The 25,242-nt window shown below is 42.4% G+C and overlaps 1 long non-coding RNA gene across 1 annotated transcript; it reads right to left on the bottom strand.

The window, feature by feature from the left end:
• Positions 1–14,648: 14,648 nt before the first annotated feature.
• LOC138853803 (uncharacterized) lies at positions 14,649–18,188 on the bottom strand. Its single transcript, XR_011392972.1, has 2 exons — positions 18,133–18,188; positions 14,649–14,830 (listed from the first exon to the last, which is right to left on the bottom strand). It is a non-coding gene; the product is annotated as an uncharacterized lncRNA (long non-coding RNA).
• Positions 18,189–25,242: the final 7,054 nt, after the last annotated feature.

Below are 25,242 nucleotides of genomic sequence, written 5' to 3' on the forward strand. Positions count from 1 at the left end.
TGAATCTCCTTTGTGCGACATTTAAAATTGCAGGATTTTTTTTTTTATCGGGTGAAAAATCAAATAGGAATAATAAATATAAGTAGGACAGTGAATGCTGGTGAGGAGAGTGGAAATAGATATACAGAATATTTTCAGTTTGATGGATTGAATCTACGAAAGTAGTGCAAAGGTGAATGTCTTTGAGAAGAGAATAGTTATGCATTCCAGTGTGTATCGTCAAGGAAGAGATGTAGACAGTACAGAACTAGATGCATATCAGTTGTTACGTTGATCCTAGGAAGGTATCCCAGTTTTGCATAACCTCTGTCCCCTGTACTTCAGTGCACGCGAAATGAATAATGCAGAGTGCAGTACCAACCAGGCTGTGAATCATATGTTGGGATGCGGGCCACCAACAGCCACAGCATGGTTCACCAGGCTAGCACCAGACGAGCCTGGCCCGTGGCTGGGCTCCGGGAGTAGAAAAACTCTTGGAAATCATCAAAGGCAAAAAGAAAGGTGAAAAAGTAGAATCTTTAATGCAGTTAGATATTGGTTATGAAGATTGAGAGCATATTAACAACGGAATTTACAAGTTATACTATGAAAATAATATATCAGTTTCTTCAATATAAGTGGCAAATTAGGGCATACACAGCCCAAACCTAATTCAGGGACTTTCACTTATAAACACCAGTTTTGAAGCTAAACTGAAGAGGCTTTTTCTCTCTGTCTCAGACCAGTATCCTAAAATACACCATCGTATTAAGTTTGAAGCCGCCCAGAACCTACATTATCAAGTTATTAGGGTTGAAGGGTGAAACTAAACATTTGAGGAATCTGTAAATTATTGCATAAAAATCAGTATTTATATTTTCTCAATTTGGGACCTACACAGTTAGGATAAACCCGAACTGTTTTCTAAGTGAGACTGACTTAGTGTTGAAAATTTCAGAAAGTACGTAAATATGCAAGCAAACAACTTTTATTAAGGTTTTGGGTACGCAATATTAAAAATTTTTTACAATGATCTTGAGGGAAGACAGATTAAATGTGCATATAAAAATACATTATACATATTTAACCTTATATGATAACCCAATAGAAACCCCCTAAACTTATTTCTGATCAAAAGAGCCCAACCCACTTATCTCACGGAAAAGTTTGATTATTAAAACTGGCAAATCAAAACCTAGGCAAACTAAATCAATGAGAAGCTTCCTTTGAAGAAAACACATCAGTACTAAAAGTTTGCAACAGAGCAGAAGATACATTCTTCATAGCACATAACTAAAGTTTGCACCTACACAACCTGAACCTCAAAAATGGTTTATCCATTTCATAAGATGCATCAGTCATTAAAGATTGATACTGTTCTGAATTGTTTTATTTTAATAAGGCGAAGCACGAAACCAGATTGGAGGGAGAGAGTATGGAGGAGGTGAACGTATTCCTAGGGGTCGTATATTATTATTATTATTACTTTGTCCTTGGAGGCAAAGAGGGGAATGTATGAGAGTATAGTTTTACCAACGCTCTTTATTATTATTATTATTATTATTATTATTATTAGTTAGGAGGAGGTGCGGGATTACCAAAAAAGGGCTGAGAAGCGCTAACCTACAAGGGTCATACAGCGCCGCCGGGTATGCAGAGGTATTGGCTAAGGGGAGGGAAAGGGATGATTATTAGGTCATAGAGTGCAGCAGGGCAGTGGATAGGGGTCGTATAAAGGCTGGGGATGGAACTTATTCATATTCGATCCAAGGAATGGGAACATAAGTCCAGTTGCTTTGAGCAAGAGCCCCTCACCAGGATCAAACCAGCCTCTTTAAGGATACATAGTCTAGCTTTTTATGCTAAACACTACTACACTATTTCGAGATTACAAATGGCAGAATAGTACCTTCACACTCCATTAACAATGTCAACTTTCATCTAATTAAAATACACGAGTCTTGAAATTCTGAAGCCCATCAGAAGAGGCTTACTAAAGGTATTGCATGGAAACTAATTTTTATGATAAAATTGGCAGTATAAATCAGCTAAGCTTTCTTTTGATAAAGACCATCATCGCCTGAAGTTTGAAGTAATCAGAAAATTCATTCTGAGGTAATTAATGTAAATGCAACGGTTCCAAATTTATTAACTTCATATAATTTCAAATTCTCTCCTACATAGTGTAAACTTACAGGTGTCCTCCATTATGGAATTCATCAGCTTTAATATTTTGAAGCAGATCAGATGAATCATTCTTAAGTTACTGAAAGTAAACACCAGGGCTGGCAATTTGAAGCTGATCAAAGCATTCTCCAGTTATCTCATGGATTCCCAAAATTCCAATTTCCTTTACGTAATTCTGTATACTGACTAATTTGCACAGAAAGAGAATTTAATGGGTACGATCCTGGAGGTAATATGCATCAGACATTACATATTGAAACCCTTCAGGAGAGGTAAACTCGGGTTATATTTAACTGAAAGGGTAAAAAGTCATATTATTTTACACACAATATTGGCAAAATGATACCTACACACTGAGCTAGCAATCATAACTCTCTTCTAATTGGGATACACCATTTTTGAATGTTTGAAGCCCATCAGAAGAGGCTTTCTTATGTTATCGCACAGAATTAAAATTTCAGGAATAGGCTTTATAACATTGATCACTGTGTACCTGCACGTGCCCAGAGTTGCGCGAACCTTTGCCAAAGTGCGGTAAACTAGCGTTGGAAATTTGAAGCCTGTCGGATGAGGTGATTATCAGGTTACAAAAGAAAGTTTTGAGGATAAAAGAGGAAAAATGGGACAACTGTTTTAAAGGTTCCTCTTAGGGGATAAATAATTAATGTAGCAGGCAGTAGATGATTGGAATAGGGAAATGAATAAAGCGGAGAAAAAAGCACTGGCTGTGATGGGTTTAGCAGGCTTATCGTGCCATCGGGCTGGTGTAGACGTGAATCTTAAAACCGGTGTAATGGTGAGGTACAAGTGTTGTGCGTGAAGTGTAGTGCTCTCGTAGTCATTCCTCTTAGCCATTCCTCTTAGTCATAATGCGCTCTAGTTTGTACTTTCCCCAAATTTCACTTTGTGTTTTACTAAGAGTAGGTTCCACTTTGACGCTGTATACTCAACTACGAGTTGAACATATGAGGTAAAATATGTTTTGAACACCTTTTTGTTAAGTTTTCAGAATGCCACTCTTATGTTTTGCAAGCTTAGTTTGTACTGTTGATGTCATACTGTTTATATACTCTTAAGCTCCATTTCTGAGGCATTGAGTATTTCAAGGTATTTATGTTGAACTGTTTATTAAGCTTTTTCCTCCCAGAGAGTTCTCGTTTTTTGGATCACTTTTCCTTCTCACAGCTTCATAACTTTGTTTTTCCTCAGGTTAAATTCCAGTAACCTCTTTTGCGAACATTCTTAAAGTCTGTCCAGGCCCTTCTGCATCCTTCTTTCATCCTTTTCACCTTGTATTCTCATTTTGGCATCTGCAAAGAAGTATATATATATATATATATATATATATATATATATATATATATATATATATATATATATATATATATGTATACATATATGTATACCGTGCCGAAGAGGTAAGCCTTAGGATTTTGGCTTAAATAACAACGCTCTTCTTGCCGAATAAGGCAAGCGAAAATTTGTGTAAGCAATAATTTCGCAAAAATCACTCTGAACCTAACGAAAAAAATATATTTCATTGTGTTTGTTTATTATTAAATTATTGTAAACTTATCTAAAATATATTTAGTTGGATTAGGCAAAATTAAATTGCACTTGTTATAATATGGTTAGGTAAGTTTTCTAAGGTTCTTTTGGTACAAAATTATTCATTTTTATTAACATGAAAGAAATATATCTCTAAACGTATAAGAGAACATTTTAGAAAGGACTTAATTTTAAATAAGTTTTTGCTAATTGACCAGTTTTACATATTCGGCAGGACATATATATATATATATATATATATATATATATATATATATATATATATATATATATATATATATATATATATATATATTCAGAAAAAAAATCACAAAACGTGTGGTTGCAAAATAAAAAAAAATACCACAGTGAAAATAAGAAATAAAACCTGAGCGCTTTCATGTGCTTACACACATCCTTGAAGATATGTGCGTGTAAGCACATGAGGATATGTAACACACACACACACACACACACACACACACACACACACACACACACACACACACACACACACACACACACACCAGGAAAGGTATAACTACACTACTCCCATCCTGATGTTTGTCTCTTACTGTGACGCGTTTTCTGTTAAAACATTCCTTAATCCGTATTAATGCATTTCTTTTTACCTCATCTTGCTTCTCTAATTTACTAAATAATCTTCTATGTGGCAATACATCAAAAGGCTTCTTACTGTCTAGTAATATTTAGTCCAGTCATCCCTCTGTCTCCTGTGTGACTTCAGGTATATATTCTCTGAGGGTAAGCATTTCTTTTTGTATATGGCAAAATTAGATACATCAGCGATATGATACTTTCTTTTTATATATGACAGTTACATAGCGGGAATGATAGATCGCTATGTTTCCCTCTCATATTTCATCACAATAAAGGGATTTCGTATTAGTGCTACAATCCATCAGTTTGAACTGGGCGACTTCAGTAGGACAACGAGAACATCAAACTTTTCATTAAAGGTTCATCAACTACGGCAGCTGTGATGAATGGTTTTGGAAACCGACAAGTTGAAGAATTGAGACACTTATGCAACACATGGGAATCTTTATTGAAGAAACGTTTCGCCACACAGTGGCTTCATCAGTCCAATACAAAGTAGAAATGGGTAAGGAGAGGAGTAGTTCGAGGTACTTCCTACAAAATTGATGGACTAAACACATCGATTCCAGGTTGAGGGACTAATTACCGCGAATTGCTCCTCTCCTTGCCCATTTCTACTTTGTATATTGGACTGATGAAGCCACTGTGTGGCGAAACGTTTCTTCAATAAAGATTCCCATGTGTTGCATAAGTGTCTCAATTCTTCAGCTACGGCAGCTGCAGAGGTTCCCTTCCAGCAGGGCTGGAGTTACTATTACGTAGGAGGAGCCATCTCTCAGGATGGTCTATCTCATACAGTGGAGAAATTGATTTCTTATTGAAGATGATTTATCATCACAGAACAAGGTGACGAAAATTATATTTATAAGAGAAGAGAAAAGGAGATTGGGGAGAATTTTGGATTACATATATTTAAAAATGCATATATTCATGCATGCATACACACGTACGTACATATATACATGCATGCAAAACAGCCACTGTGAAACTATAGTTAAATTCCAAGCGTGTTCCTGATTTCTTATACAAAGCGCTTGGAATTTCACTATTTTTTCACAGCGGTTGTTTTGCATATTGTGATATCAACTGTATTCTGTGATCTTATTGCAAATACATACATAAACTATACATATTCATTGCTGCAATAGCCTCTCGACATTGTAAAACTACGTTGTGTACCTAAGAATACATACCTGGACTAACTTGGCGACAACCAGCTCAACCATCATGAAACACACTGATTCACTCGTACTAAGCAACAACCAATAAATGTAGGGTGATCCCAGGGTAAACTGCATAAACAGCCTGTAAGCTCCCGTAAGTAGCTGTTTGGACTTCTCACATACGTTTTGCAACAATTCTTTTGATTAGGTTAGGTTGTCCTTATCCATAAAAAATAACCGAATATAACACACCGCAATGGAAAATATAAATATAAGATGAAGGCAGCTAATGAGCGCTTTAGATATGAATTCTTCTATGTCAGATTTTCACTGTTTAAGGTGCCTTCATCAGACTCCCATTTGACAGTCTTTCCAACAGTGAAATGATAACTGTGATTAAGAGAGAGCGGGCTGTGGATTTATATGAGTGTAACACAGAGGTCAAAAGTACAGACGCTCATATAAATGCACACATAGACAATCAACGAGTACATAAGGGCAGTGAGTTGGGAAAGATGTCGTTGACAAGTGTATTACATTTAAAAGGGCTATTCAATTTGCATAGATTATTAATACAGCTAATTAGTGCACAGACTATGAGTTGGTATAATATTAGCATAGTCTGGTATGCTGTAAGCTTGAAACAGCACATCCCTGAGCCGTGTTGGCAACGTTAGGTCTTTGAAGAACTTATCGCAGAAGGTTATGTTTAACTGTACCAGTATTCTTTCACATACATGAGGAAGCTTTGGATCTTACTTCATGTTTAATTCTAGTGCAAACTAGAACAGAAATAATTATCCTCACGGCCGTATTACGGATTAAAGTCTATTAAACACAGCGCGTGGAAAGTTAATCAAGTGTAAGACGTGGTAATCAGGGGGAGATCAGATGAACGTTATTATTGAACAGTTGCTTCCTACAAGTGTTGTTAAGGTGTTAAGTCTAATTTCAGGTTTGTTGTGTCACTGTTTATGGTTTCTAATAAGTGTTATTGATTTGATTATTGTTATTGAATTTATTTATTTTGACATGTGTCAAATTATAAATGCAGATATTTGGACGTAAGATTTTGGTCTTATTTGTGGATATGACGAGGTCTGTTTCAGTGCTTCTAGCTGCGAAAGCTTCGAGCCGAGTTTGTAAACTGTTGGATGTGTTAGCAAAGATGAAAATTTCCTTATAACACATGACATTCTCATCATCTTGTGTAGGGATGTTTGACGAAGGTCTGTGCATCAGAACATTCAAGAGAGTGGGGCTGAGTACTCTTCCCTGAAGTGTGCCTAGTTCATATGAGGCACTGGTGGTATTGTTGACACGTTCATATATGACTGAGACTGCTCTGTTCCTCAGGTATCCTTGGAGCTATGTTAGTAGTTTCCCACCGTCACACAAGCTGGCCAGTTATTCTAAGGTGAGTTTTCTGTCGGCTGTATCAGAGGCAGTTCTGATGTCAATAAAGGATACCTTTGCCAGGTTTCTGCCTGGTGAAGTACTCGGCAGGGCAAGTTTGTGTGCTTCTCCTAGGTAGGAACCTACAGAGTTTGGGAGAGAGTTGACGTTGTATTTGGACATTAAGCCTACAGAGGTAAGAGGAGGGGAGGAGTAACCTGATACTCTTGTTGCCAGTTGTTGAATGTAGGCTTCCTTCCTTCGTCCATGCCACCGTTCACATGATGTATTTAGGCTTCCTTCACCAACCCCACCTTCCATAGGTGTACTTAGGTGGCTTCGTCTTCCAACCCAACATACTGCACAAAGGCCTTCTCCCTCCACTCACTAAATACCAAACATAGGTCTTCTCTTTACACTCACTGCTTAACATGCACTACATATACACCTCTTACACCCAGCCTTTTTAAGTATATGTAGATTATATTCATCACTTCTGTCACACTATTGTGAAAGATAGTGTGCAAGGAGTCCTGGGGACTGACCTCCCAACACCTCTGACAGTACTTGCTTGTATAACTACTGAATACTACATGTTATGGAGCCTTATATAGCGCCAGGAGGTGAGACGTAGGTCACTAGTAGAACGCAGATGTTGGGAGATCAGGTCCCTCTCAAATCCAGCCGTTCTCACTAGTAGAGGTTGTCGAAGTTGATTTCAGGTCTGTACCAAGATACCCTTGTGTTGCAGTGTCTTACAGATTGAACATTAAAATGGTATAAAATACCGACAGATTGTTAGGTAAGATACATATGCAACAGTTAGGTATCCACTATATGTTATAATCCTTCCACTTTTCCTTGTGTAAGATATGCGATGATCCCAGCTAGTACACTATTTGGAGCATGGAACCCACCTGAGACTGAGTGTCTGGTGTCAGCATAGTTGCTGATCTCTTACATGTGTTGTATAGCTTATGTGAGTATCATAGTACCATCCATATGTTTTACATACATGACCCCTTGCTAGGCTCAGTGACTAGCTTGTGTGACGTCACGTGATGCCGTTGTGAGCGCTGCGCTCCCGTGATTGTGCTCACTCCGCGCTTAGGTCTACCAGGCAACAAGGCAGGCCAGGCTGGGCTCCCCTTTCACACACTGCTAATATAAGTGTTACCATCCAACAAGTGTGTTTAACTCCAACCATCACATCTCCACGAACCCTCCCAACACTGGTATTGGTGGAGCTTGGAACCCACCTCTTCATCCATATAGAGAAGAGGTACAAATTACCCTTCATCATCATCAGATAATGTTTATGATTATATATATATATATATATATATATATATATATATATATATATATATATATATATATATATATATATATTGCATGGTCCATAATCTTTGTGGACCATGCCAGGTTCAAGTGAGGATCATAGGTCACAATATGTGATCTTGAATTACTGCTGCCTTAGAGCACCAACGCTAAGAGTCATGTGAGATACAAAACTCGTATGCTATCTCCTACCACAGCCACCATCGGTGACCTCACCATCAACCACCATTTTCAATGACTCGCCTAGTTACAGCCACCATTTTTAGATCCAAAACTAATCCCAGTTACAAAAGAAAGAGACGAAAAGAAAGACAATAAAATAGTGACAAAGCTTGCAGAGAAGTGGAGGAGATAGCATTAGAGAGCAGTAGAAGGCGGGCGAGGGTGTGATGCTGTCATAATTGCAGTCCTGGACGCTCACCTTTAATGGCTGGCTTGTCTGGCCCCCTTCCACCATTTGCTAAGCTGGTGGCCCACCCAGCACAGTGGTAATACTGGCATTGCTGCCTTGCCTGCCCGGCTGTCGCTCTATATCTGCCAGACAGAAGGAAAGTAGTGTTAGAGAACGGTACGCTGGTCTGAGTAGCGAATATCAAGAAGTAACTGCCATGGTCCCCGACCTTGTCCGGGGCTTACACGCGCCGCCATGTTAGTTTTGGTCTTCATCAGACGCGCCATTCATCGACGCCGCTGCCTACCCCCCTCCCCCAGACACCTTCAGCACCGCCCCCCCCATAACCCCGTCTCTCCTAAACTCGGGCGGGCGGAAGGGAGATGGTGGGCGGGCGGAGGGGAGATGGTGGGCGGGCGAGGGTAGCGGGTGGGCTGGCGGAGGGGAGATGGTGGGCGGTCGGAGGGAAGAGGGGGTGGCGGAGGGTGACGTAAGAGCCCCACAGCTGCCCTCAGCAGGTTCCTTTTGTTTTACTCAACAGCCGCTACCTAGCCTCTGTAAGCCCACCCTCTGTAAGCCCACCCTCTATAAGCCCACCCTCTATAAGCCCACCCTCTGTAAGCCCACCCTCTGTAAGCCCACCCTCTGTAAGTCCACCCTCTGTAAGTCCACCCTCTGTAAGCCCACCCTCTGTAAGCCCACCCTTCTTAAACCCACCCTCTGTAAGCCCACCCTCTGCTATCCGCCCATCCTTCCTCTGTTGTCCACCCACCATTGCCCAATCTCCCTCATTGTTGCTGTGACACCAACAGCACCGCACTGTTGGTGTGACACCACCAACAGCACCACACTGTTGATGTGACACCACCACTAACACCACAATGTTGGTGTGACACCACAAACAGCACCACACTGTTGATGTGACACCACCACTAACACCACAATGTTGGTGTGACACCACAAACAGCACCACACTGTTGGTGTGACACTACCAACAGCACCACACTGTTGATGTGACACCACCACTAACACCACAATGTTGGTGTGACACCACAAACAGCACCACACTGTTGGTGTGACACCACAAACAGCACCACACTGTTGGTGTGACACCACAAACAGCACCACACTGTTGGTGTGACACTACCAACAGCACCACACTGTTGATGTGACACCACCACTAACACCACAATGTTTGTGTGACACCACAAACAGCACCGCACTGTTGATGTGACACCACCACTAACACCACAATGTTGGTGTGACACCACAAACAGCACCATACTGTTGGTGTGACATCAACAGCACCACACTGTTGGTGTGACACCACCACTAACACCACAATGTTGGTGTGACACTACCAACAGCACCGCACTGTTGATGTGACACCACCACTAACACCACAATGTTGGTGTGACACCACAAACAGCACCACACTGTTGGTGTGACACCACAAACAGCACCACACTGTTGGTGTGACACCACAAACAGCACCACACTGTTGGTGTGACACTACCAACAGCACCACACTGTTGATGTGACACCACCACTAACACCACAATGTTGGTGTGACACCACAAACAGCACCGCACTGTTGATGTGACACCACCACTAACACCACAATGTTGGTGTGACACCACAAACAGCACCATACTGTTGGTGTGACATCAACAGCACCACACTGTTGGTGTGACACCACCACTAACACCACACTGTTGGTGTGACACCACCAACAGCATCACACTGTTGGTGTGACACCAACAACCTCCAAACGCTGAAGGGTGACCGAAGACTTTGAGTTATCCTCTCGCAGATTACACCTGATGGCCTGGCATTCCCCAGGGTATGTGAACCTACGGGTTTATCCCTCCTATTGAAAGCAAAACTGTATAATATTCCCACGCATGGAAGATAAAAATGTCAGGTGAACTGCGGAGTAGCGCTTAGTGATCTTTACATGTTTAACTCTAACAGCAACAAAATAATAATAATAATAATAATAATAATAATAATAATAATAATTATTATTATTATCGTCAGTATTTTATTTACTCTTTCACTAATAATAATAATAATAATAATAATAGTAATAATATAAATCAGTATCATTTAGTTAATCCCCTCTCGGCACTCCTTGTCAGTACCCAGAAGAGAAACGTAAAAATATGACGTACAAAAGAGAATTTAAAAGATCTGGAAATTCTCTCGTTGGAATATTATGTAAGGGGAAACATAATACATGTATATATTTTTATAAGAATAATGGTTGAGCAGATAGACTTTTTATTTTCAACCGTCAGTAGGAAGAAGAAGAAGCCAGTCATAAACTTGAAAAAAGTTGAGATGCAGAAAAGGTCTTTTTAAACAGTTAAAAAGGGCTGCAGTAAGAGGGCTGGAAGAGACTCTGGTAAGAGGGCTGGAAGAGACTCTGGTAAGAGGGCTGGAAGAGAGACTGTAGTAAGAGGACCGAAAGAGACACTGTAGTAAGAGGACTGAAAGTCCTCTTACTACAAGTAGTAAGAGGACTGGAAGTGACTCTGTAGTAAGAGGACTGGAAGAGACACTAGTAAGAGGACTGAAAGAGACACAAGTAAGAGGACTGGAAGAGAGACTGTAGTAAGAGGACTGGAAGAGACACTAGTAAGAGGACTGAAAGAGACACAAGTAAGAGGACTGGAAGAGAGACTGTAGTAAGAGGACTGGAAGAGACTCGATTCGAATAGTGTTACTGGTAGTAGTGTCTGTTACACCCACTGCAGTAAAGTCAGTGGTTGTAGTGTCTCTTGCAACCACTGGATAGACACTGACAACCATGTACAAGAACTGTAAGACTGGCAATGACTTCAAAAAATGAATAAATGAAAATAAACCGGTAAATAAATTTAGATTTGGCTTCAAAATTAATCCTTGCCTTCACGCAAGCAGTGGTCAAGGCGCTGTTATGTACGTAACACTGTTATGTACGTAACACTGTTATGTACGTAACACTGTTATGGACGTAACACTTACATACGTAATACTCTTATATACGTAACATTCTTATGTGCATAAATATATCTGCTGCACCTCATCTGACTCGAGTATATAAACACACATCTTCATGTCTGGGCTTCAGATTCATCAAGACTACGGTAGTGAACACCTGCTGCCGGGCTGAGGGACTGATTAACTCTTCTACAGTCTTCCAGATGTTGTACGTGTGTCTAAGTCGTCAAATTATCAATTCTCCAGTGAGAACTGATAAAGTCCCTGATGGGCGAAACGTCTTCTCGGTAAAATGCCATGAACCGCATATTTTCTCTTACATGTTGGCCCATTGAAATTTCATACTCAATGAGTTTTTTAACGTAAACAACTAAGCTGGAGCAATGAGGTGTGAGGTGAGGCAGGTGGTATGAAAGCTGGGTGCTGGAGGGTTGCCATCTAGCCAAGAGCTTAACGTGTGGGGGCGACTGCCAGCTGTTGACACTAAAGTGTGTGTGTAGAGGGAAATTTGTTGACCAGCAGCTCCGGCAGCTTCAACAGCCTCCTGATCACCCCTGGATATCCCTTACGTAAACTGCTGTGGCGGACTCGCGCCCGTGTGTGTGTGTGTGTGTGTGTGTGTGTGTGTGTGTGTGTGTGTGTGTGTGTGTGTGTGTGTGTGTGTGTGTGTACGTACGTACGTAACGTCAACTGTAGAAATTTAACTATCGGCGTGTATCGGCCGATTTTGATGGTATTTCCATCTGTATTAGTATCGGCTTAAAATTGGGTATCGGTATAGGCAAAATTGTTTATATTCTTCAGTTTACTGAGGTCGAATCTCAGCTCTTGGCCCCGACTCTTAAACTCCAATCGCTGTGAGATGCTTGCGACTAAGGTGAGGTATGGAGACTTTGTCTCCAATATTTAACATCGTTGGCAGTGTTGTTTCCTGACCTGCCGTACCTACTCTTGAAACGGTGTATTGAGTTTGCCTCTATCACTTCATCTAACTCACTCCACTTATATACAACTCTGGGGCTGAAAAAAAAAAAATTGTCCTAACATTCCTCTGAGTCATGTGTGTTTTACCTTTCATCTATGAACTCCCTCAAATTCTCTGAGAATTTAGTATGTCGTAGCCATGTCTTCCCTAGTAGTTCTCTCATCTAGAATCGTCAGGTTCACTTTCTTTAGTCTCTTCTCAAAAACCCCATCCTCTTATCTCTGGACTAATCGCTCCACACATCTCTGAACCCTTTCTAGTTTTCTTACATGCTTCACCATGTGTGGGTTCCCTGCTGGTAGGCTTGACACATGTCGTGTTAGTCCTGAAAGATTCTTTGTCAGGGTTTCTGAAGGCAGTTCTGAGACAAGTTAACCTCACATATGCTGCAGATGTTGGGCGATTTAATTAAGTGCACCTCTGGCGATATGTTGGGTGTAATGTTCACTCCAAGATCTTCCCCTTGAGCGAGATTTGTAATCTTTCGCCATCAAGGTGTATGTTGTCTCTAGTCTTCCATCTCTCTCTCTCTCTCCCTGTTCATCCATTCAATAGTTTATCCATGTACTAGTTCACCCATTCACTAGTTCACCCATCCTCTAGTCTACCTATTCACTATTAGTTCACCCATCCACTAGTTCATCCATCTAGTTCACCCAACCATTGGTTTACCCATCCACTAGTCCATCCATCCACTAATTCGTCTAGTGTACAGTCTATTATCTATCCACCCATTCTTCCATCTATCCATTAGCCTACCATCCGCCACTTCACCCGTCAACTCTGCAGTGCAGTCTTACCAGCAAGGGTTGCGTGGAAGTGGATAGCGATGGGTAAAGGTGATCGGGAAAGAGGATGGGGATTGGGGATGGAAATGGGGAAAGGGGATAGTGAAGGGGGATAGGCGATGGGGAAGTTGGTTCCCCTAATACATTTAGGAGCTGCTCTAAGTGGATCAAACTTAATGCATTTACCACCTCACCAGATACCATTTAAGGCGTTTGGGATGTGTTTCATGGTTTGAATCTTTTGTAGGTGTGTGTGTGTGTGTGTGTGTGTGTACTCACATAATTGTGGTTTCAGGGTCGAGTCATAGCTCCTGGCCACGCCTCTTCACTGGTCATTACTAGGTCCACTCTCTCTGCTTCATGACCTTTATCATTCCTTAAAACTATGTATGGATCCCGTCTCCACTACGTCACTTTCTAGGCTATTCCACTTCCTGACAACTGAAGAAATACTTCCTAACATCCCTTTAACTCATCGGAGTCTTCAACTTCCAATTGTGACCCCTTGTTTCTGTGTCCCATCTCTGGAACATCCTGTCTTTGTCCACCTTGTCAATTCCTCGCTGTATTTTATATGTCGTTATCATATCTCCCCTGACCCTCCTGTCCTCCATTGTCGTCGGGCCAATTTCCCTTAATCTCTCCTCGTAGGACATGCTCTTTAGCTCCGAGACTAGTCTTGTTGCAAACTTTTGCACTTTCTCTAATTTCGTGACGTGCTTGGCCAGGTGTGGGTTCCAAATTGGTGCTACATACTCCAGTATGGGCCTGACGTACACGGTGTGCAGTCTTGAACGATTCCATACTGAGGTGTTGAAATGCTATTCTTAGGTTTGCCAGACGCCCATATGCCGCAGCAATTATTGGGTTGATGTGCGTCTCAGATGTGCTTGGTATTATACTCACTGCAGGATCCTTTTTTATGAGTGAGGTTTGAAGTCTTTGTGACCCCTAGCCTATATTCGGTCTGCGGTCTTCTTTGCCCGTCCCCAAACTTCATGACTGCGCCAAGTGCAAAGTCATGAAGTTTGGACCTGAACCAGGCTTGCAGCCTGTCCAGATTCCTTTATAGTGTCAGTGGAACGCCTTCCAACTGAACAAAAGAAACTAATGGAAAAATAAATAAATAAAGAAATGATTTAGGAAAAACAAGAAAAATGATTTTTGAGAATTTTACTTAAAAATTTAAATATAATAAAAAAAAATGGCCTTCAGTTCTTGTAGTTGGGTAGGAGTAGGTATGGCCCTGGATAGTTCCTCTGATGTTATTTATGTAGGTTATCCTGGGCAGATGGTAATCCGATGTTCTGGAATCTCCTACCACTTGGATGGAGCACAAGTAGAATAGGTAAGGGCCGGTAGTAGTAGAATAATGTTAATAAGTATTATTAACATGTCTTGCTCCTTTATCTGGCGTCTATCCTGGAAGACCACGCCAGGAACAGAGCTGGTAAATAAAAGAAAATAAACTGGTTACCCATAGTTATGATAATACAACATTTAAGAATTGAAAAGAATGATAAATGCCAAAATCATTACTGGTAACCAGCAAACAAAATAAAGAAACAAACAGTGATACTCCTGGTATATCACCCTACCTGATTAGGAGAAGAGTGGAGGTGAAGTGACTCTCCAAACTTCAACCCACACCAGGTAAGGTCAATATTACCAGGAGTAGAAACTAACAAATCGGACACCAGGAACTAGTTTCGCCCCAGCCCGCCAGAGAGAAGGGGGGGGGGGGGTGCACGCGACGTAACTAATGGTTCCTGGTTGCCCGAACAACCTTAACCCCACTTACACCTACTTTTCCCTCACAATACCCCCTTCCAAAACTTATGGACGGAGTCAATAAGTCAACGAACAGAGGGAAAAGAACTAACTACAACCTCGGCTCAGCCAATCTGAAAAGTGGTTTTCAGAGCCAGAAATATAAATGACTTTAAACTTATAGGGCTGAATAGCCAGAGCCCATCTCAAGAGTCTGCTATTTGACCCTTTAAAGTTTTCCAAGTACATCAGTGGCTTGTGATCTGTTTCAAGCACAAAGAGTTTACCGTATAGGTAGTATTTAAATCTACTTATACCCCATACTAAAGCATAACATTCTTTCTCCACAGTGGAATATCTTTCTTCTCTGGGCAGAAGTTTCTTACTGGCGAAAGATACTGGGAAAGGTGTCTCCTCATAATATTGAAGTAGTACAGCCCCGAGTCCAGAATGGGAGGCATCTGTTCGGAGACAAAATATTTTATTAATATCTGGCAATTTTAGGACAGGGGGGTTTGAAAATATCCTCTTAATTTCTTCGAAGCTTTGCATGGCTTCCTCAGAACAACTAAGAGGTTCCTTGACACCCTTTTTCAAATAGTCTGTAAGAACTGAAGTTAAGCTACTTAGATTTGGTACGAAATTTCTATAGAAGTTTACAGATCCAAGGAAACTTCTTAATAACTTTTTGGTAGCAGGGAACGTACTTTCTAAAACAGCTTTGGTCTTATTAGGAAGTGGTGAGAAGTTGTTATCAGAGATAATGAACCCGAGGTATTGTACCTTATGATAGCCAAGAAAGCACTTTTGTGGTTTAACTGTAAGGCCATGAGTTCTTAGTCTTTTCAAAACAAGCGCTAGTGTATTTAGATGGTCTTCCCAGACACTTGTCATTATATAAATATTATCAAAATACACTGAAACATTCTTTAGATCAGAGAGAACTATTCTCATAAGCCTAATATACGTGGCACATGCGGTAACCAAGCCGAAAGGCATTGTGCGGTATTGCATTAGACCTCTATGAGTAGGGAAAGCAGTGTATGGTTTCGAGTCTGGGTGTAATGGCACTTGATGGTATGCTTGTGAGATGTCTAATTCTGAGAAGAATTTGCAGTCATGGAATTTATACAAGTCATGATCAATTACTGGCATGGGTTCCGCATCCCATTTAGTTATAGTATTCAAATAACGAAAATCTTGTGCCAGTCGGTAAGAATTATCGGGTTTCTTAACCATGACAACTGGTGAACAGAAAGCTGATTTCGAAGGTTCTATGATGTTTAAGTTAAATAGTTTGTCAACCTCATTATCAAAAGTTTTCCGTAAGTGAACGGGAACAGGGTAGATTTTCCGCCTTACTGGTTCATGATCCGACAATTCAATCTTGTGTACAATAGTGGTGGTAAGTCCTGGTACCTCTGTGAATACGTCAGAAAATGAATTTACCAAGGCACTTACTTGAGACTTTTGTTTATTTGACAAGTCGTTGTTAATGTTGACATTTGACTTCTTTGGTGAGGGATCATGCGTTAAGATATCCAGTAGTTCCTTCGATTCTGTAAAAGACTCGTCATCTATAATACAAACTCTACATTCGTACGAATCACCACTTGTATCCAAGCTGAAAGAAGAAGTATCTTCGTCAAAGGCATTTACGCAAAGATTAACTTCTCTTCGATGGTACCGTTTCAAAATATTGACGTGATACATTCTTTCTCTACCCTTGACATCCAAGATATAATCTACCTTATTGCAGACCTTCACTACTTTATACGGTCCGCGCCAGGTAATTAGCAATTTGTTGGATTTGTCAGGTAGGAGAACTAAAACTTCATCACCAACGTTAAACGTACGCTTGGAGCTTTTATGGTCAAAATAGGTCTTGTACGTTTCCATAGACATCTCTAGGTTTTTACTGACCAAATCGGCGGTTTCTTCCAACCTTTCCCTTAGATCTAAAAGAAACTGATAGCTGTTTTGAACCTCAGGTTTGATATCTTTAGACCAAAGTTCATTCAAAATAGATAGTGGTCCACGAGCTTGTCTCCCATAAAGCAATTCAAAAGGGGAATAACCAAGGGAATCATTTGGAATCTCTCGCATTGCGAAAAGAGCACATGGTAAAAATCTATGCCAGTCCGTTGGTTTAAGAATACATAGTTTTTTTAGTATCGACTTTAGGATGGCATGTTGTCGCTCCACTCTTCCGTTACACATCGGATGGTAAGGTGTAGTGAAAAGAGGTTTAATACCCACAAGTTGATAAACGTGTTCCATTAATTCTGAAGTGAATTGTGCCCCTTTATCCGACAGAATTTCACGAGGTATACCTACACGTGAAAAAATAGCAAATAAGGCTTCTGCGACTTCTATGGACGTAATGGATTTTAAGGGTACCGCCTCTGGGAAGCTGGACGCGTAGTCAATCATAGTTAAAATATATTTATGACCTCCTGATGAGCGAGGTGTGATAGGACCAACTATATCTACTGCAACCCTTGCAAAAGGGATTGAGAAAATTGGCATCTTTACCATAGGAACTCTCCTAGTTCTACCCTTCTGCGTGGAAAGTTGACATACGTGACATGATCTGCAGTACTTATAGATGTCAGAGGACATGCTAGGCCAAAAATATAGGTCCTTGATTTTATTATAGGTCTTCCTATGTGAAAAATGGCCAGAGACTGGCAAGTCATGAGAAATCTTTAAAATGGTTTCACGGCAATCCTGCGGAATGACTAACAGGCTTCGACCAACGTCATTGGGTTTGTCCGCAGACACTATAGTCTTGTACAAAAGATCGTGTTTGAACTCAAACTTGTAAGAAAATTTCTTTCTCTGGGTCACCTTGCCATTTAAAGCTAACTTCCGAGATTCCTCTAAGGAAGGACAAGTCTTTTGAAGACCCTCTAAATCTATATGAGACAGCTCGATTGGCTTTCCTTTGGAAAGAACTAATGGGTGGATAGGTTTTACCTTAGACTGAGCTCTGGTAACGACGTTAATCGAGTCTAGTTGTTGTATAGATTGTGAGGGTCTTCAAAAGACTTGTCCTTCCTTAGAGGAATCTCGGAAGTTAGCTTTAAATGGCAAGGTTAATAAGTATTATTAACATGTCTTGCTCCTTTATCTGGCGTCTATCCTGGAAGACCACGCCAGGAACAGAGCTGGTAAATAAAAGAAAATAAACTGGTTACCCATAGTTATGATAATACAACATTTAAGAATTGAAAAGAATGATAAATGCCAAAATCATTACTGGTAACCAGCAAACAAAATAAAGAAACAAACAGTGATACTCCTGGTATATCACCCTACCTGATTAGGAGAAGAGTGGAGGTGAAGTGACTCTCCAAACTTCAACCCACACCAGGTAAGGTCAATATTACCAGGAGTAGAAACTAACAAATCGGACACCAGGAACTAGTTTCGCCCCAGCCCGCCAGAGAGAAGGGGGGGGTGCACGCGACGTAACTAATGGTTCCTGGTTGCCCGAACAACCTTAACCCCACTTACACCTACTTTTCCCTCACATATAGTACTGCCTGATTCTCATCCGATTGAATTCTTCTCACTACTTCATGTGGTCTGCAAACAGGGACACACATACCAGCAAGAGCACTGGTCCTAAGACTGACCCTAGTGGAACCCCGCTCGTCACAGGCGCCCACTCTGACACCTCGCCATGTACCATTACTAGTTGTTGTCTTCCTGTCAGGTATTCTCTGATCAATTGCAGTGCTTTCCCCCGTTATCCCTGCCTGATACTCCAGCTTTTGCACTAATCTCTTGTGTGGAACTGTGTCGAAAGCCTTCTTACAATCCAAGAAAATGCAGTCTACCCGCCCCTCATTCTCTCTTGTCTTACTTCCATCACCTTGTAAAACTCCAATAGGTTTGTAACACAGGATTTCCCTTCCCTGAAATCATGCTGGTTGTCGTGTGTGTACTCACCTATTTGTGGTTGCAGGGGTCGAGTCATAGCTCCTGGCCCCGCCTCTTCACTAACTGCTACTAGGGTGCGCGCGCGCGCGCGTGTGTGTGTGTGTGTGTGTGTGTGTGTGTGTGTGTGTGTGTGTGTGTGTGTGTGTATGTGTGTGTGTGTGTGTGTGTGTGTACTCATCTATTTGTACTCACCTATTTGTGGTTTCAGGGGTCGATTCATAGCTCCTGGCCTCACCTTTTCACTGATTGCTACTAGGCCCTCTTTCTCCGTGCTCCATGAGCTTTATCAAACTTTGTCTTAAAACTATGAATGGTTCCCGCCTCCACTACTTAACTTTCTAGGCTATTCCACTTCCTGACAACTGAAGAAATACTTCCTAACATCCCTTTGACTCATAAGAGTCTTCAACTTTCAACTGTGATCTCTTGTTTCTGTGTTCCATCTCTGGAACAACCTGTCTTTGTCCACCCTGTAAATTCGTCACAGTATTTTATATGTCGTTATCATGTCTCCCCTGACCCTCCTGTCCTTCATTGTCGTCGGGCCGATTTCCCTTAACCTTTCTTCGTAGGATAATACCCTTAGCTCTGGGACTAGTCTTGTTGCAGACCTTTGCGCTTACTCTAATTTCTTGACGTGCTTGACCAGGTGTGGATTCCAAACTGGTACTGCATACTCCAATATGGGCCTGACGTATATAGTGTACAGAGTCTTGAACGATTCTTAACTGAAGTATCGGAACGCTATTCTTAGCTTTGTCAGACGCCTGTATGCTGCAGCAGTTATCTGGTAGATGTGCGCCTTAGGAGATGTGCTCGGTATTATACTCACCCCAAGATATTTTTCCTCAAGTGAGGCTTGCAGTCTTTGGCCACCTAGCCTATACTCTGTCTGCGGTCTTCTTTGCCCTTCCCCGATCTTCATGACTTTGCATTTGGCGGGGTAAAATTCAAGGAGCCAGTTGCTGCACCAGGCTTATAGCCTGTCCAGGCTTGTAGTCCTGCCTGATCCTCGACCGATTTAGTTGTCCCCATTAACTTCACATCATCTGCAAACAGGGACACTTCTAAATCTATCCCTTCCGTTATGTCATTCACATATACCAAAAACAGCACAGGTTCTAGGTCTGACCACTGTGGAACCCCGCTCGTCACAGGTGCTCAATCTCACACCTCGTCACATACCATGACTCGTTGTTGCCTCCCTGTCAGATATTCTCTGATCCATTGCAGTGCCTTTCTGTTATGCATGCCTGATCCTCTAGTTTTTGCATTAACCTCTTGTGAGGAACTGTGTCGATGGCCTTCTTGCAGTCCAAGAAAATGCAGTCTATCCACCCCTCTCTCTCGTGTCTTCTGTTACCTTGTCATAAAGCACCAGTAGGTTTGTGACATAGGATTTTCCTTCCCTGACACCGTGCTGGTAGTCGTTTATAAGCTTGTGTATTTCTAGGTGCTCCACCACTCTCCTTGTGATGATCTTCTCCATGACTTTGCATGCTATACACGTTAGTGACACAGGTTTGTTGTTTAATGCCTCGTGTCTGTCTCCTTTCTTAAAAATTGGGACTACATTTGCCATCTTCCATACTTCAGGGAGTTGCCCAGTTTTAATGGATGTGTTGAAGATTTTTGTTAGTGGCACACACAGCATCTCTGCTGCCTCTTTAAGGACTTACGGAGAGATGTCTGGTCCCACCGCCTTTGAGGTATCAAGTTCACATAGCAGCTTCTTCACGTCCTCGGTTGTGCTTATTTCATCCAACACTGGTTGGTGTACCTCCCTATTCTGACTTCCAGAGTCCTTCCTGTCTCCACTGTAAATACCTCTTTACTTGACTGTTGTTTTCCTCCTGTTGTGGCTATACAACAGCTTCGGGTCAGATTTGACTTTCGATGCTATGTCATTTTCGTATTGTCCCTGAGCCTCCCTTCTTATCTGTGCATATTCGTTTCTGGCTCTTCGGCTAATCTCTTTATTTTCCTGGGTCTTTTGTCTTCTGTGCTTTTTCCATTCTCTGTTGCACTTAGTTTTTGCCTCCCTACACTTTTGGGGTGAAGCAAAGACTCGTTCTGGTTTTCCCATGATTTCTGTTTCCCTTGGGAACAAACCTCTCCTCCGCCTCCTTCCATTTTGTCATCACATAGTCCATCATTTCTTTTACTGGTTTTCCTGTCAATTCTCTCTCCCACCGAATGTCTTGCAGGAAGTTCCTCATGCCTGTGTATTCCCCCCCCTTTTGTAGTTTGGCTTTTCCCATCCTATTTATGCAACCCTCTCCACTTGAAGCACAGAACCACATGATCACTAGCTCCAAGGGGCCTTTCTTTTGTGATACCCTCGTTGTCCGAACTACTAGGTCCAGTCTAGCTGGATCATCCTCACCTCTCTCTCTCTTGTAGTGTGTCTAACATGTTGATGCATGAGGTTTTCCAGTGCCACATCCATCATCTTGGCTCTACCTATTTCGGGACCCCCAGGGGGCTCCAGGTTTTCACAATCTCCTTGTGATTGAAATCACCCATAACTAGAAACTTTGCTCTCCCTATATGAGCTCTTCTGGCCACCTCGGCTAGTGTGTCTACCATTGCTCTGTTGCTCTTGTTGTATTCTTCTCTTAGCCTCCTGCAGTTCTGTGGCAGGTTGTGCATTACTGCAATTACCACCTTATGGCCCTCAGACTGGATTGTTCCTACAATGTAGTTCCTTTTTCCCATTCCATCTATTCCTTCCATTTCCTCAAATCCCCACCTGCTTTTAATTAATAAGCAGTGCAACTCCTCCTCCCACTCTGCTCCCTCTTATCTTTTCTGATAATTTGATATCCGGGTGGAAAGGTTGCATCTGTTATCCTGGTGAGTTTCGTTTCTGTGAGTGCTATTATGTCAGGGGATGTCTCCTTGATTCTTTCATGCCATTCCTCACATTTATTTGTTATTCCATCTGCATTTGTATACCAAACCTTCAACTTCTTTTCCAAAACTGTTGTCTGGGTGGTACATTGGGGTTGGGGAAGTGGGAGATCTTATGAGGAACTATGGGTAGTTGCTGTGAAGGTGGGGGTTGTAATGAGGTGGGTGGGGGCATTTGGTATGGCATGAGTGTTTTGGGTTAGAATGTTTGGTTGCATTGGAGTTGTCCTGGCTGGTGGGCTTCTGTAGGTGGGTGTGAGGGAGGTTGTATTTGATCTTCTTCCTGAGTCTGGGTTCTATCCATTTCCATCTTCTCTCTTTCCTCCTTTTGTCTTTGTACCTTCTTTTTCAGTTTCTGCTTTTCTTCTCATGTTCTGTCATGGTCGAGATACACCCTCTGGTGCACCGACACGTCCCTTAGTCTTGCTTTCTCCTGCGGGATCCTGTTTCGAGCCAATTCTGCCTTGAAAATCACTTTGACTGGCTGGTTTTGTCCTCTTGCAAACCCCACTATTCTCAAAAAGTTTGCTAACTGGGCCATGTCATCTCCTATTGATTTCATGATGCTTTCAATCACTTTTTTCTCCCCTTGTCTTCTTGCTTCATAACTTTCTCCTTCAACTTCCTGGAGCCCATAAACAAAGACTGATCTCTCCCTTTCATTCTCCCACTGCATATCCCTATGTATCCCCTGATTCGATTTAGTTGCCTCCATTGCAGTTTTCCTTCAATCTCTTCACTGTTGTCCCTGGGCCCAGTGGTCTGTCATTTTCCCTTCTCAGCTTTCCCTGGGCACTGCTGTGGTCTGTTAGGGCCTCTATGTATAGTTTAGCTCTTTCATTTTCTTCAGTCCTCTCGATTGTTTCTATCAGACCGTCGGGCTCCACGATGGTCAGATAGGGCCTCTGCATACAGTTTCACTCCTGCATTCCCTATAGTCCCCTTGTTTGTGGCTGAGATAGCAGTTTCTGATGTCATGCCCACATTGCTCTTTAGTTCTTTAGGCTGTTTCAGATTTTTCAGTTTCTCTTCTAATCTCTGTATCATAGCCTCTGCTGCTGTAACTTGCATCTCTCACTTCCTGCTCTCTGCAGCTATCCTCTCCTCCATTTTCATGTTTTGCTCTTCTAGCTTCCTTCCCCACCCATGTTCCCTTTTCATGAGCTCTGCTACCCAATTTTCCTTCCCAGACTCATCCTCCATTCCCCTGGTTTTCCGTCCTGCTCTCTGGCAACCCATTTTTTGGGGTTGCCACAGAATGAAAAACTTAAGTATTTCTGTGTGGTTGTTTTGTGATGTGTTTGTCTGAGTGTGTGGGGGGGGAGGAGGGAGAGGAGGAAGCTGGAGACAGTGGCAAAATTGGGAGAGAGGTGGGGAAGGGGAAAGAGGGGGAATATGGGGAGAGAGAGGAGGGAGTAGCAAAGGGGAGAGAGAATGGGAGAGGGAGAGGGGGGAAAGAGGGAGAGGAGGGGGAGAGAAGAAGGAGGGTGAAAGAGAAAGGGGGGATCTGGGGAGGGAGTGAGAGAGAGGTGAGGGGAAGGTGCGGGGGAGTGTGTGGTTACCTGGAGGTTATTCCGAGGATCAACGCCCCCGCGGCCCGGTCCATGACCAGGCCTCCCGGTGGATCAGGGTCTGTATATGTGGGAATGTGTGGGTATGAACGTGTACTCACCTAATTGTGGCTGCAGGTGTCGAGACTCAGCTGCTGGCCCCTCCTCTTCACTGAACGCTACTAGGTCCTCTCTCTCCCTGCTCCATGAGCTTCTTCATACCTCGTCTTAAAGCTATGTATGGTTCCTGCCTCTACTACATCGCTCGCCAGACTGTTCCACTTCCTGATCACTCTATGACTGAAGAAATACTAACATCCCTGTGACTCATCTGAGTCTTCAACTTCCAAGAGTGACCCCTTGTTTCTGTGTCCCCTCTCTGGAACATCTTGTCTCTGTCCACCTTGTCTATTCCACGCAATATTTTGTATGTCGTTATCATGTCTTCCCTAACCCTCCTGTCCTCCAGTGTCGTCAGGCCGATTTCCTTAACCTTTCTTCGTAGGACATTCCCCTTAGCTCTGGAACTAACCTTGTCGTAAACCCTTGCACGTTTTCTAATTTCTTAACGTGCTTGAGCCAGTGCGTGTCCCAAACTGGTGCTGCAAACTCCAGTATGGGCCTGACGTACACGGTGTACAGTGTCTTGAAAGATTCCTTACTTAGGTATCGGAACGCTAATCTCAGGTTTGCCAGGCAGTTATCTGGTTGATGTGTGCTTCCTGAGACGTGCTGGGTGTTATACTCACCCCAAGATCTTTCTCCTTGAGCAAGGTTTGCAATCTTTGGCCACCTAGCCTATACTCTGTCTGCAGTCTTCTTTGCCCTTCTCCGATCTTCATGACTTTGCATTTGGCGGGGTTAAATACGAGAAGCCAGTTGCTGGACCACGTGTCCAGCCTGTCCAGGTCTCTTTGAAGTCCTACCTGATCCTCATCTGATTTAATTCTCCTCATTAACTTCACATGATCTGCGAACAGGGACACCTCTGAGTCTATCCCTTCCATCATGTTCACATATACCAAAAATAGCACTGGTCCCCTGTGGGACCCCGCTCGTCACAGGTGCCCACTGTGATACCTCATCACGTACCATGACTCGTTGTTGCCTCCCTGTCAGGTGTTCTCTGATCCATTACAGTCCCCTTCCTGTTATACGCGCGCGCGCGTGTGTACTCACCTATTTGTACTCACCTATTTGTGGTTGCAGGGGTCGATTCACAGCTCCTGGCCCCGCCTCTTCGCTGATTGCTACTAGGTCCTCTCTCTCCCTGCCCCATGAGCTCTATCATACCTCGCCTTAAAACTATGTATGGTTCCTGCCTCCACCACATCACTTTCTAGGCTATTCCATGGCCTGACTACTCTATGACTGAAGAAATACTTCCTAACATCCCTTTGATTCATCTGAGTCTTCAACTTCCAATTGTGACCTCTTGTGTCTGTGTCCCATCTCTGGAACATCCCGTCTTTGTCCACCTCGTCTATTCCGCGCAGTATTTTATATGTCGTTATCATGTCTCCCCTGACCCTCCTGGCCTCCAGTGTCGTCAGGCCGATTTCCCTCAACCTTTCTTCATAGGACAATCCCCGTAGCTCTGGGACTAGTCTTGTTGCAAACCTTTGCACTTTCTTTAATTTCTTGACGTGCTTGACTAGGTGTGGATTCCAAACTGGTG

The sequence above is a fragment of the Cherax quadricarinatus genome, chromosome 40 (assembly GCF_038502225.1).
Source record: "Cherax quadricarinatus isolate ZL_2023a chromosome 40, ASM3850222v1, whole genome shotgun sequence".
NCBI classification, from domain to species: Eukaryota; Metazoa; Arthropoda; class Malacostraca; order Decapoda; family Parastacidae; genus Cherax; species Cherax quadricarinatus.